The following is a 14,755-nucleotide window of genomic DNA, read 5'->3' on the forward strand; positions in this document are numbered from 1 at the left end:
CTGCCCCCTTAGTCACTCCAGGTCTGATTGTGCTCTGTTGTATTCTAACTGTGGTAGAGAAAGTAGACGGGAACCCAGATGGACATGAAAGCACACATTCTGTACATTCACATGTATCATACATGAGCATCCATCAAGCTGAAATCTGTCTTAAATAATCTATCCCAAGGGTTATAATCCTATGATCATCCTATCAACAACACCAACAACGAAGCATGAATGGCACGAATGTTTTACTCCTCTGAGTAGCTTAAATGACTTGCCTGACCAGTAACAATTGCTGAAATTTAGAGCACAAGCACTCATGGCAATGTGTTGCCACTTGCCAGGTCAGGTGTTAGCCAGTAGGGGGCCCAGGACAAATTTAAACAAGGGGCCGATCCCTTCTAAAAAAATATGTACAACAGACCACGCATTTATATCAACCTTAAATGACTGGTCTATGGTTTGGTCACATTACTTGGTTAAGTCTAATGTGCTTGTGAGTGTTCATTGTCTGTTTGCAAGCACACTCTCCAACTTCATAGATGACCTTTACCCTACCTTACCCAACCCTTTATGAGCTGAGTGAGCCTTGACATGCTTAGGCACAGACAAACAGACCAAAAGCACACTGTAAAACATTTGCTATATTTTTTTACAGTAAATTACTGACAGTACAGTAGCCAGTAGGTATCTGCAAATGTACAGTAAAATAATGGCAGCACAGAAGCCAGTAAATGACTGTAGATTTACAGGACCTTTACTGACACACAAATTTAAGCGATATATTACTGTAACACCTGACTACAGAAACATGTTGTATTTCTAGAATTGACAGTGCATTAGTGGAAGCACAGTGGTTAATAAACTGTTGTAGATTTACAGTGTAGGTAACTAGTGCCAACTACGTGCACTATTTCTGTTAAAAGCATTTGATATAGGTATGCCAATACCTATTTTGTCATTTGTATTTCACTGGCCTGCCGTACAATTAATCTATTTTGTGACAGTTTTTTTAAAAAATATATGTATTTTGTGTTTTCTAGCACAAAAATAAACTTGCAAATAGCCCACTTAACTTTAACATTCTCAGTAATGGTAAAAAAATATGTTTACTTGCTATGACTGTGATATGTTCTTGTTTATCATTGGTCTTCGAAGTATTTTGTATTTGTGTCAAGATACCTTTTGATGTATTTTTTGCCCATCTCTGACTAGTGCAAAGTATGACACGGTAATATTCACAGTAACTTACCACTAACTTTCTCTAATTTACTGTAATATCATAGCAACAATACAGAACAATACTGTAAAATTAGCTTACTATACTTTAAGTAATTGCTACTGTTATTGTAGTATTGGTATATTACTGTAATTACATGGGATTGGTGCAAGCAGGTTGGCTGCTAGGTGTTTGTATATTACAGCATATTTATGAATATTTGGTATTTTATATCACTTGCACTTCCAGGACTAACACAAAGGCTTCCAAACGGGTCGTGATTACAGGGAAAGACATACAAAAATGGCTTGGCAAATACACATTAACTTGACAGGGAACTACTACCACATTTCAGTTAAATTGGTACAGCACTCTTTAAAACAATTTTTTTGTCACCTTTATTTAACCATGTAGGCCAGCTGAGAACAAATTCTCATTTACAACTGCGACCTGGCCAAGATAAAGCAAAGCAGTGCGACACAAAAATCAACACAGAGGAATGGAATAAACAAACATACAGTCAATAACATAAAAAGAAAAGTCTATATACAGTGTGTGTAAATGAGGCGAAGTAAGGCAATAAATAGGCCATAGTAGCGAAATACAATTTAGCAATTAAACACTGGAGTGACAGATGTGCAGAAGATGAATGTGCAAGTAGGGATACTGGGGTGAAAAGGAGAAAAATAAAATAACAGTATGGGGATGAGGTAGTTGGATGGGTTATTTACAGATAGGCTATGTACAGGTGCAGTGATCTGACAGCTGGTGCTTAAAGTTAGAGGGGGAGAGATGAGTCTTCAGCTTCAGTGATTTTTGCAATTCGTTCCAGTCATTGGCAGCAGGGAACTGGAGGGAAAGGCGGCCAAAGGAGGAATTGGCTTTGGGGGTGACCAGTGAAATATACCTGCTGGAGCGAGTGCTATGGGCGAGTGCTGCTATGGTGACCAATGAGCTGAGATAAGGCGGGGCTTTACCTAGCAAAGACTTATAGATGACCTGAAGCCAGTGGGTTTGGCGACGAATATGAAGCGAGGGCCAGCTAACGAGAGCATACAGGTCGCAGTGGTAAGTAGTTTATTGGGCTTTGGTGACAAAACGGATGGCACTGTGATAGACTGCATCCAATTTGCTGAGTAGAGTGTTGGAGACTATTTTGTAAATGACATCGCCAAAGTCAAGGATCGGTAGGATAGTCAGTTTGACGAGGGTATGTTTGACAGCATGAGGGAAGGATGTTTTGTTGCGAAATAGGAAGCCAATTCTAGATTTAATTGTGGATTGGAGATGCTTAATGTGAGTCTGGAAGGAGAGTTTACAATCTAATCAGAAACCTAGGTATTTTAGTTGTCCACATATTCTAAGTCAGAACCATCCAGAGTAGTGATGTTGGACAGGCGGGCAGGTGCGGGTAGCGAATGGTTGAAGAGCATGTATTTAGTTTTACATGCAACAATTTCGGCAGATCATTTTAGAAAGAGAGGATCCAGATTGTTCTAGCCCGGCTGATTTGTTGACTGGATTGAAGGAAGGAGAAATGGGGAAGTCTTGGGCGAGTTGCTGTGGGGGGTACAGTACAGTTCAGTTGCCCGGGGTAGTGGGAGCCAGGTGGAAAGCATGGCCAGTCGTAGAAAAATGCTTATTGAAATTCTCAATTATAGTGGATTTATTGGAGGTGACAGCGTTTCCTATCCCCAGTGCAGTGGGCAGCTGGGAGGAGGTGTTCTTATTCTCCATGGACTTCACAGTGTCGCAGAACTTTTTTGAGTCTGTGTTGCAGGAAGCAAATTTCTGTTTGAAAAAGCTAGCCTTGGCTTTTCTAACTGCCTGTGTATATTGGTTTCTCTCTTCCCTGAAAAGTTGCATATCGCAGGGGCTGTTTGACGCTAATGCAGAACGCCATAGGATGTTTTTGTGTTGGTTAAGGGCAGTCAGGTCTGGAGAGAGCCAATGTCTGTTCCTGGTTCTAAATTTCTTGAATGGGGCATGCTTATTTAAGATGGTGAGGAAGGCATTTAAAAAAAAACAGGCATCCTCTACTGACGGGATAAGGTCAATATCCTTCCAGGATACCCGGGCCAGGTCGATTAAAAGTGTTTCAAGGACCGTTTGATAGTGGTGAGTGGAGGTCGCTTGACCGCTGACCCATTACGGATGCAGGCAATGAGGCAGTGATCGCTGAGATCTTGGTTGAAAACAGCAGAGTTGTATTTGGATGGCAGGTTGGTTAGGATGATATCTATGAGGGTGCCCGTGTTTACGGATTTGGAGTTGTACCTGGTAGGTTACTTCCGGGTTGGAGCGAGCGGTCGCATCGGCACTTCGCTCCGCAGGTAGTATAACTTTTTCATTACATTTCATTATAGTACAACGGTTTGATTTGTCTAATCTTAGCAATTTCTTCTTAGCTAACTACATAGCCGTCTTTGTATCAAAGATAATTGCATAATTATCGTATTTCGTCGTCCTAACGTAGTCTTCACTGCTATTTGCCCAGCAGCTAGCCAGCTAGCCAGCTAGCATACGCCCACCGATTAGCAGCACTGTAGTAACTATTAGACTCAACTGAACGACTTGATTAGTGTAGTGTTAGCTAGCTACATAGCTGTCTTTGCTGTCTTCGTATCCAAGATAATTGTGTAGTTTAGAGTGTGTAGTCTTAGAGTGATTATCTTAATTTACCGAGGTTAGGTAGCCAGCTATTTGTTGTCCTTAACGTAGGAGACTCTGCTAGCTAGCCAACAGATAACAACTAACAGCTAGCCAACGTCTACTGAATAGAACTCAACAACCCGGTCGCATTCACAGGTAGTATCACATTTTCATTTCATTTCATTACAGTACAACGGTTTGATTTGTTTGATCGTAGCAAGCTACATAGCTAGCTACATAGCCGTCTTTGTATCAAAGATAATTGTGTAGTCTAGAGCGATTTTCTAGGTTAGCTAGCCAGCTATTGTCGTTCTTTTAACGCAACGTAACGTAAACAACACTGCTAGCTAGCCAGCTAGCCCCCGAATAGCAGCACTGCAGAAACTATTACACTCAACGGAACGACTTGATTAGTGTAGTGTCAACAACGCAGCCACTGCCAGCTAGCCTACTTCAGCAGTACTGTATCATTTTAATCATTTTAGTCAATAAGATTCTTGCTACGTAAGCTTAACTTTCTGAACATTCGAGACGTGTAGTCCACTTGTCATTCCAATCTCATTTGCATTAGCGTAGCCTCTTGTGTAGCCTGTCAACTATGTGTCTGTCTATCCCTGTTCTCTCCTCTCTGCACAGACCATACAAACGCTCCACACCGCGTGGCCGCGGCCACCCTAATCTGGTGGTCCCAGCGCGCACGACCCACGTGGAGTTCCAGGTCTCCGGTAGCCTCTGGAACTGCCGATCTGCGGCCAACAAGGCAGAGTTCATCTCAGCCTATGCCTCCCTCCAGTCCCTCGACTTCTTGGCACTGACGGAAACATGGATCACCACAGACAACACTGCTACTCCTACTGCTCTCTCTTCGTCCGCCCACGTGTTCTCGCACACACCGAGAGCTTCTGGTCAGCGGGGTGGTGGCACCGGGATCCTCATCTCTCCCAAGTGGTCATTCTCTCTTTCCCCTTACCCATCTGTCTATCGCCTCCTTTGAATTCCATGCTGTCACAGTTACCAGCCCTTTCAAGCTTAACATCCTTATCATTTATCGCCCTCCAGGTCCCCTCGAGAGTTCATCAATGAGCTTGATACCTTGATAAGCTCCTTTCCTGAGGACGGCTCACCTCTCACAGTGCTGGGCGACTTTAACCTCCCCACGTCTACCTTTGACTCATTCCTCTCTGCCTCCTTCTTTCCACTCCTCTCCTCTTTGACCTCACCCTCTCACCTTCCCCCTACTCACAAGGCAGGCAATACGCTCGACCTCATCTTTACTAGATGCTGTTCTTCCACTAACCTCATTGCAACTCCCCTCCAAGTCTCCGACCACTACCTTGTATCCTTTTCCCTCTCGCTCTCATCTAACACCTTCCACACTGCCCCTACTCGGATGGTATCGCGCCGTCCCAACCTTCGCTCTCTCTCCCCGCTACTCTCTCCTCTTCCATCCTATCATCTCTTCCCTCTGCTCAAACCTATCTCCTGATTCTGCCTCCTCAACCCTCCTCTCCTCCCTTTCTGCATCCTTTGACTCTCTATGTCCCCTATCCTCCAGGCCGGCTCGGTCCTCCCTCCCGCCCCCGTGGCTCGACGACTCATTGCGAGCTCACAGAACAGGGCTCCGGGCAGCCGAGCGGAAATGGAGGAAAACTCGCCTCCCTGCGGACCTGGCATCCTTTCACTCCCTCCTCTCTACATTTTCCTCCTCTGTCTCTGCTGCTAAAGCCATTTTCTACCACTCTAAATTCCAAGCATCTGCCTCTAACCCTAGGAAGCTCTTTACCACCTTCTCCTCCCTCCTGAATCCTCCCCCCTCCTCCCTCTCTGCAGATGACTTCGTCAACCATTTTGAAAAGAAGGTCGACGACATCCGATCCTCGTTTGCTAAGTCAAACGGCACCGCTGGTTCTGCTCACACTGCCCTACCCTGTGCTCTGACCTCTTTCTCCCCTCTCTCTCCAGATGAAATCTTGCGTCTTGTGACGGCCGGCCGCCCAACAACCTGCCTGCTTGACCCTATCCCCTCCTCTCTTCTCCAGACCATTTCCGGAGACCTTCTCCCTTACCTCACCTTGCTCATCAACTCATCCCTGACCGCTGGCTACGTCCCTTCCGTCTTCAAGAGAGCGAGAGTTGCACCCCTTCTGAAAAAACCTACACTCAATCCCTCCGATGTCAACAACTACAGACCAGTATCCCTTCTTTCTTTTCTCTCCAAAACTCTTGAACGTGCTGTCCTTGGCCAGCTCTCCCGCTATCTCTCTCTGAATGACCTTCTTGATCCTAATCAGTCAGGTTTCAAGACTAGTCATTCAACTGAGACTGCTCTTCTCTGTATCACGGAGGCGCTCCGCGCCGCTAAAGCTAACTCTCTCTCCTCTGCTCTCATCCTTCTAGACCTATCGGCTGCCTTCGATACTGTGAACCATCAGATCCTCCTCTCCACCCTCTCCGAGTTGGGCATCTCCGGCGCGGCCCACGCTTGGATTGCGTCCTACCTGACAGGTCGCTCCTACCAGGTGGCGTGGCGAGAATCTGTCTCCTCACCACGCGCTCTCACCACTGGTGTCCCCCAGGGCTCTGTTCTAGGCCCTCTCCTATTCTCGCTATACACCAAGTCACTTGGCTCTGTCATAACCTCACATGGTCTCTCCTATCATTGCTATGCAGACGACACACAATTAATCTTCTCCTTTCCCCCTTCTGATGACCAGGTGGCGAATCGCATCTCTGCATGTCTGGCAGACATATCAGTGTGGATGACGGATCACCACCTCAAGCTGAACCTCGGCAAGACGGAGCTGCTCTTCCTCCCGGGGAAGGACTGCCCGTTCCATGATCTCGCCATCACGGTTGACAACTCCATTGTGTCCTCCTCCCAGAGCGCTAAGAACCTTGGCGTGATCCTGGACAACACCCTGTCGTTCTCAACTAACATCAAGGCGGTGGCCCGTTCCTGTAGGTTCATGCTCTACAACATCCGCAGAGTACGACCCTGCCTCACACAGGAAGCGGCGCAGGTCCTAATCCAGGCACTTGTCATCTCCCGTCTGGATTACTGCAACTCGCTGTTGGCTGGGCTCCCTGCCTGTGCCATTAAACCCCTACAACTCATCCAGAACGCCGCAGCCCGTCTGGTGTTCAACCTTCCCAAGTTCTCTCACGTCACCCAGCTCCTCCGCTCTCTCCACTGGCTTCCAGTTGAAGCTCGCATCCGCTACAAGACCATGGTGCTTGCCTACGGAGCTGTGAGGGGAACGGCACCTCAGTACCTCCAGGCTCTGATCAGGCCCTACACCCAAACAAGGGCACTGCGTTCATCCACCTCTGGCCTGCTCGCCTCCCTACCACTGAGGAAGTACAGTTCCCGCTCAGCCCAGTCAAAACTGTTCGCTGCTCTGGCCCCCCAATGGTGGAACAAACTCCCTCACGACGCCAGGACAGCGGAGTCAATCACCACCTTCCGGAGACACCTGAAACCCCACCTCTTTAAGGAATACCTAGGATAGGATAAGTAATCCTTCTCACCCCCCCCCTTTAAGATTTAGATGCACTATTGTAAAGTGACTGTTCTACTGGATGTCATAAGGTGAATGCACCAATTTGTAAGTCGCTCTGGATAAGAGCGTCTGCTAAATGACTTAAATGAAAATGTTAAATGTAATAATTTGTGTGAGATTGGGGGCATCTAGCTTAGATTTTAGTCCCAGTTTAGGTCACCTAACAGTACGAACTCTGACGATAGATGGGGGGAAATCAATTCGCATTTGGTGTCCAGGGCACATCTGGGGGCAGAAGGTGGTCTATAGCAAGCGGCAACGGTGAGAGACTTATTTCTGGAACAGTGAATTCTTAAAAGTAGAAGCTCAAATTGTTTGGGCACAGAGCTGGATAGTAAAGACAGAACTCTGCAGGCTATCTCTGCAGTAGATTTAAACTCCGCCCCCTTTGGCAGTTCTATCTTGTCGGAAAATGTTATATTTGGGGATGGAAATTTTAGGGGTTTTGGTGGCCTTCCTAAGCCAGGATTCAGACACGGCTAGGACACCAGGGTTAGCAGAGTGTGCTAAAGCAGTGAATAAAACAAACTTAGGGAGGAGGCTTCTAATGTTAATGTTATGAGTGTAATACAGAAATAAACTACCCTCTGAATGTACATATAGAGCTGTATTGGTGTGTATTCTCCGAAAAATAGATATTCTATGGAAAATGGTATATAAAAACAATAATTCCAATAATATCCCAGAATATTCTATATGTACATCTTGTTATGGTTATTTGGTTGCTATAACATTTGGTTTGAAGTGACTTTGAGGATTTGGGCATGCTTTTTGACGCATCCTGCTATAGGCCCTAACACTCCCATTGTTTCACTAGCACAGCACCTCAGGAGTAAATGTCATTTTGCTTTTCATAGCCGATCATTCAGAGTATCTCTACCGCTCCTGCAGTCTCTAGAGAGTTGAAAACAGCAGGTCTGGGACAAGTAGCACGTCCGGTGAACAGGTCAGGGTTCAGTAGGAGCAGTCAGAACAGTTGACACTGGAACAGCAGCACAACCAGGTGGACTATGGACAGCAAGGAGTCATCAGGCCAGGTTGTCCTGAGGCATGGTCCTAGGGCTCAGATCCTCCAAGAGAGGGCAAGAAAGAAATAAAGGAGAGAAAGAAAGAAAGCTAATTAGAGAGCACACTTAAATTCACACAGGAAACCGCATAAGACAGGAGAAATACTCCACATATAACAGACTGACCCTAGCCCCCCGACACATGAACTATTGCAGCATTACATACTGGAGGCTGAGACAGGAGGGGTCAGGAGACACGGTGGCCCCATTCGACGATACCCCCAGACAGGGCCAAACAGGCAGGATATAACCCCACCCATTTTGCCACTAGAGGGATATCTTCAACCACCAACTTACCATCCTGAGACAAGGCCGAGTATAGCCTACGAAGATCTCCCCCATGGCACAAACCCAAAGGGTGGCGCCAACCCGGACAGGAAGATCACGTCAGTGACTCAACCCACTCGAGTGACGCACCCCTCCTAGGGACGGCATGGAAGAGCACCAGTAAGCCACAATGGCCCAGCTGTTTCACCGGAAGTGTAAATGTGAAGCATCCGGTTGGAGTTTCCTCTCCCAGACAAATATGGTGGGGATAGGAAGCTCAGTAGCTGGCAGTGGGAGATAAGGAGCGAGATGGAACTGGACATTCTGCTGATTAAACAGTCAAGCTCAATACAGTTTTCTGTTCCCAAGACTACAATATGTTACAAACAGACTCAGTGGACTAAGTTTAGTAGACTTTACCCTTTGCCAAAGTTTTTAAAAATAGTGTTGTTTAGAAGGGAAAAATTAGTTATTGCCCACGCACACTACACAGAGTAGTAGTACCCTAACATAATATGCAGGATAACACAAGAACTAGCTTGGTAGCTTGCTAGGCCTCTCTAGCTATAGGTCTAAACGATTGAACGCATGATGATGATAACTAGCATAGGGTAACGTAGTGTCTAATGCTAAATTGTCATACATTCTTCTTCTCTACCGCAGATTTTCACATGGTCGCAGACTCCAGGACAAGAAAGAAACAAAGGAAGACAGAGACAGAGTTGTTGATTTCCATTGTTACTTGTAAATATTAAAAAGAGGAGAAAAAGACAATCCAATTTTTCTAAATTAGCTATCTGGCTACTCACGATTCTATAGGCTACATATTTGATTCACCACTTGAAATAGCTATTTTGGTGTTATATCTTGGTTTAATCTAATTAATCAAATCATTAATCTTACAATACAAATGTAACAAACAATAAAACAACTTTTTTTTGCAAGAAATGTTAGCTATTTTTTACATGTTTCAATAAAGTTGACTAAAGAAGAAGCTCATCTATTGTTTGTATGTATTTTCACTTGGTAATGAGTAGTAGGCCTAAGTAATTGTAGAAAAGGCCATATCCTATGTAACTCATAGTAATTACATTGTACTTATGCAGATATTACATGTACTCTGTGGTGTACTAGTGTGTTTAAAGGAAGTGTTACCGTAAAGGTATTCAGTTGTTGTTGTTTTTTTCGCTGAAGTATGTATTTATTTAGATCAGACAGAACATGTGATATAAATCTAGTATGAGCGCCACCTGCAAATTCACTTCAAAGCTTTGCCTCCATCTAGCGGAGATAAGGGAATATTTGAGCAGTGAATTATGAGAAACTAAATTGAGAAACCGAAAGTGTTGTGACTTGATGGTAGGTGATTGATTTCCATAATGGGCTCACACCGATAAAGCTACTCACATCAATGCGAACGCACGCGACCTCCACTTGGGTTTTGATCAGTGACGTCACAAAGGCAATTGCCATAGAAATATAATTCTAGTGAAATACAATCCTAAAGTTCTAGTGACATGAACTGTATTCTAAAATAGGTTTATCGATCACTTTTCTCACATACGCAGATCTTGTTATCTGTAGGTTGTTGTGGATTCGTATAGTTTAAGTATATTTTTAGGTCCTTGGATCAACAACTGGAGAAATTCAAGAGATCCCATGAGTAATAATTATAAATTATGAGATTAAGATGATGTTCTCTTGTTTTTAGCTTTTCTCGCAAATTACTTTTCTTTTAAAAAATCCAGTTGCCTATATGACTGATACAAACCCTCAAGTCCCAGGGCTGGAGGACCAGCATAGAACTGTAAGTAGCACACAATGTTTCATTGTTGTAACAGCAGATGCATGGTTTTGTAATCTGCCTAATTGACAGCACTTGATCTCTCTTATCACATTACTCAAGTACAACTGGCAGTTTTCTGACATTTTGCCCATTAATGTAAGTGTTGGGCTGCTTGACTGGAGTGAGAAATGTAATTTATAAACACTGCAAATAGTTTTTTCACAAGTCACACGTTTTGTCTAAAATGGCAAGCTATCCACTATGTAGTACACTGCTTTTGACTAGGGCCTGACTATTTTTGAACAGGCCTAGTCAAAAGGAGTGCACTATATAGTGAATAGGGTGCCGCTTGGAATGCACCCATGAATGATGATACTGTCCACCTCCAGTCTTCGTCCAGTTCCTCTGGCTGTAGGGAGACGAGTCAGGCTGCAGTGGCCTCTGGATCCAGAGTCAGTGGAGAGCAGCGTCCTCAGAAACCAAGCAAACAGCGCTCCCAACAGGGCTTCAGTGTACTACAGAAACTGTCTGCGGAGTAAGTTCAGTTACAGTGTATGTAAACTGTTGTTTTTATATGTGTAGTTTTTTTATTGTGTATAACCACTCCACAAAATAAGTTTTATTTTAATTAAATGTAATATAATAAGAAGCCTAATGTGAAATATGTTACAAATGAATGAAGTGCAGGTAATTAATTATAACTACATAATCTCCCTGCTGACAATCTCAGAGAACAGAGGATCGCGAATGAATGTCTACATGGTGTGGTGAGTCTAACCATTGTGTAGAGTTTAAAGGGGCAATCAGTTGGTGCGATATCTATTTTTGAACTTATAAATGAATTATATATTCTTCAAAAATCAATGGGTAAATAAGTTATAAATGCCTCATGAGCTTAGCTTGACTGCCGTACCCCATCAGAACCCAAAATATAATCTTGTTTACTCTAATATTTGTAAGCAAAGTAAATGTAAACAAAACAGGCCCAAAACATGATCAAAACAATAGTCTTGATATCATGGATGGTCAATCCTTGGCATCCTCTATTTATGAATTTGAAAGTGGTTACATTTCTCCAAACCAATCCCTCAGCTTTTTTTTTTAAACAGGGGCATTCTGTTTTGTTAATGTTTCAACTGCTGATTGCCCCTTTAAGGGATTAGTTATTCATATAAAATATTAGTTCAGAGATTTCAGTAACTATCCTTTCAGTCACATTGAAAAAGGTTCCCATGTATCTCATTGCCGACTAAAGCGTTATGAATTGATTCAACGTCTCAACAACACATTGGTTTAAAAGGAACCTCCACTGAAATGTTTGTGTTTGCTCCTTTCTTCAAAATTCAGATTAGTTTGGAGGACCTGAGTCGCGCCTCGGATGGCATCGTCGACTGGGTGTTGACCGTCACCACTGAAGTTCTCCTCCCTTCCATCTCCCTGTGCAAAGCTCTGAGAAGCAGAGCCACCTCCAGATCCTCTAGGACCTCCTCCAGCACTAAGCAGGATCCATCAGAGGCCTCGCTGCTACAGGCCCCATCAACATCAACAACACCTCCACACTCTGGTGCCTCCCCAGAGGGACTGAGAATCATCCACAAATTGTCCAGCTTCCTCACAGGCCAGGGTGAAGCTACTGGTCGCCTTCTGGGGAGACAGCCCTTTGGATCCCTTTTAGGTGGAGAGGTGAGGACGGATGCTGAGTTAGAACACATTGCCAGCAGGGTATTGGCTGTGGTTCTACAGGGGGTCTGGACTATGACATCAGAAGACACCAGCGACCCTGAGATGGGGGCTCTTCTCTCAGGCATTCTTAAGAACATCCCCATGGTGTTGAATTCTGCTGTAGCTGTAGCTAGAGAAAGCTCTGAAAGTCAGAGTCTCTTGGAGATGGTTGACATTGGACAGAGAATCAACCCAGGGTCTTTCCTCTCAGACGAGCACATCAGCCGCATTTGCTCAGACATGGTGACCAGCGCGTACAGCACCGCCAGGTTCTCTGTGTTGGAGGACAAATCTCTAGGCTTCACTGATGACAGAACCCTGTCTCCTCCATCACCGCTGTGTCAGAAGTCCCAGTGCTGCCTGACGGCTGGGGAAGAGACAGGCAGGGCTCCCTCTCTCTCATGTTCCTCACACTGCAGCCAGACGTCAGGGCAAAGTACTGCCTCCTCCTCCTCTGGTCGTCAGAGTCCAGATGAGTTCTTCACTCCTGAGGTGAAGCAGAGGATTATCAGGGCTGTGGAGGAGATCATCACAGAGGGCAGTGAGGACGAAGCCTCTGGATCCACTGAGCTGTGTGAAGCTGTGTCACTAGGCTCTCGCTGCACCACTCCCACTACCAGCCTGGCAGCCAGCAACATTTTGTCTGTTGTTCTGCACAGCCTAAAGGACACTATTGGTGCTGTTCTGTCCAAAGAGGTCGCCAGGCCAGAGTTGGAAAAGGCTATCAGCCAAAGCCTGGTCAACTCTGTGATGGTGACCCTGAAAAGTCTGCTGATGCTAGATGCCCAGTTTCCTGTGGTGCAGGGGGACAACTCAACCCTGAAGACCACAGAGCAGATCCCACATGGAACCATGGAGACCCCAGAGCTGATCCCAGCTATAACCATGGAGAGCTCAGAGCTGATCCCAGACAGAACAATGGAGACTCCAGGGTGTTCCTCAGACATAGCTGTGGATAAGAACCACATCTCCCTCCAAGATGAAGACATGGCTTATGAGGCCAACATCACCGCCAACTCTATCTTTTCCTCCATCGTGGATCTGGTGAATCCCAAAATGGACAGAAGGTCCACCTCATCCAGTGGGGGCTCTCAGTATACATGCCCCATGCGTGCCTTCCTGGACTCCAAGGACCTAGCAGGGTTCCTTCGGAGTCCTAACCTCCGCCGCTTCTCTCAGCAACTGATCTGGCACGTGGCGCAACTGATCCTGGAGTCTAAAATGGCCAAGACGAAGTCTGTGAGAAAGTGTTTTTCATACACGACAGTTGACAACCGGAGTGGAGGCCTTGACTTGTCCACAGTGTTCTCTAATGAGCTCCTCTACAGCTTTGTGGAGGGGGCGGTCAAGAACCTTCTGGAGACCTTCCTGAGTGTTCCACACAGCCCTCCTGTGGAATCCTTCATGGAGGATTACAGCTGCATGGAAGAGAGGAACTGGGTGGTCTCTCCCACCCTCTCTCGACGCAGAAGTGCATGCCTGGAGAATGATAATGACTCCACAATCACACAACAGTCAGGCGAAGTGGGCATCATCAAGCCCAGCTCTAGGAAAACCATCAATGCTCTTCTATCTGACATGCTCATTGACAGTGTCAGAGAACTTCTCCAAGAGGGTCGTGATGAGAGTGAGCTTGATCAGACTGCTGCCAGAGTGGACGAACGTCTCCAAGAGGCTTGTGATGATGACGAGGTTGAACGTACTTCAAACAACGGTAAGGTATCTGGACAAGCATATTTGGTTTGATCAACATAGGCCTGTCCATAAAGTGTCCATACAATGCTAAGATGATTAGTAAGTCAGATATTTCTGTACTGGAGAAAAAAATCTCACTTCAACATGGTATTTATATGGTGCACAACCATAGCACTGTCACATTTCTTTAAGATATATGCATGTATAGAGAGTATTGATGGTATCAACATGACATAAGGACACAATTGTCCTTGTGATGTAACTGTTGTGCATCTCCAGCTTGCATGATGCCGGCCATGATGTCAGAGACTTCGTCTAAGTATTGTCTTGAAGCTGAGGCCACTAATAGTGATGTCACTGGCTGTGAGAAGAACCCTGACTCCCTTTGGATGACAGGGGAACTGGACGAGTGCAGAGCTGGATCAGTGGACTCAGCTGACACAGAGCACAGCACCTCATCCTTCAGGCAGTCAATTCCCAGCCAGGCTTCCTTCAAGGCATCAGATGCCTCCTCACTGGCCTCACTGGAGACGGTGGTAAACCTCAGCTCTGCTAACAATGCTGCATTAACAGCTAACCGTCAGAACATGGCCGTAACTAAGAGCAGGACAGGGGCAGCAGGTCACAAAGGCTGGTACTGCATCCCATGCTGCCACACTGCTGAGGGGACTCCCATTGAGGTAACAACACTGTTATCACAATATCTCACAGACTATTATACATTCAAATACATTGAAGTGTCTTCATTTCAATGAATTGATTCGAAAACTACAGTATAGCAAACAAATGAATGTCAAGTCAA

This window comes from Oncorhynchus keta, chromosome 5 (assembly GCF_023373465.1).
Source record: "Oncorhynchus keta strain PuntledgeMale-10-30-2019 chromosome 5, Oket_V2, whole genome shotgun sequence".
Classification (NCBI taxonomy): domain Eukaryota; kingdom Metazoa; phylum Chordata; class Actinopteri; order Salmoniformes; family Salmonidae; genus Oncorhynchus; species Oncorhynchus keta.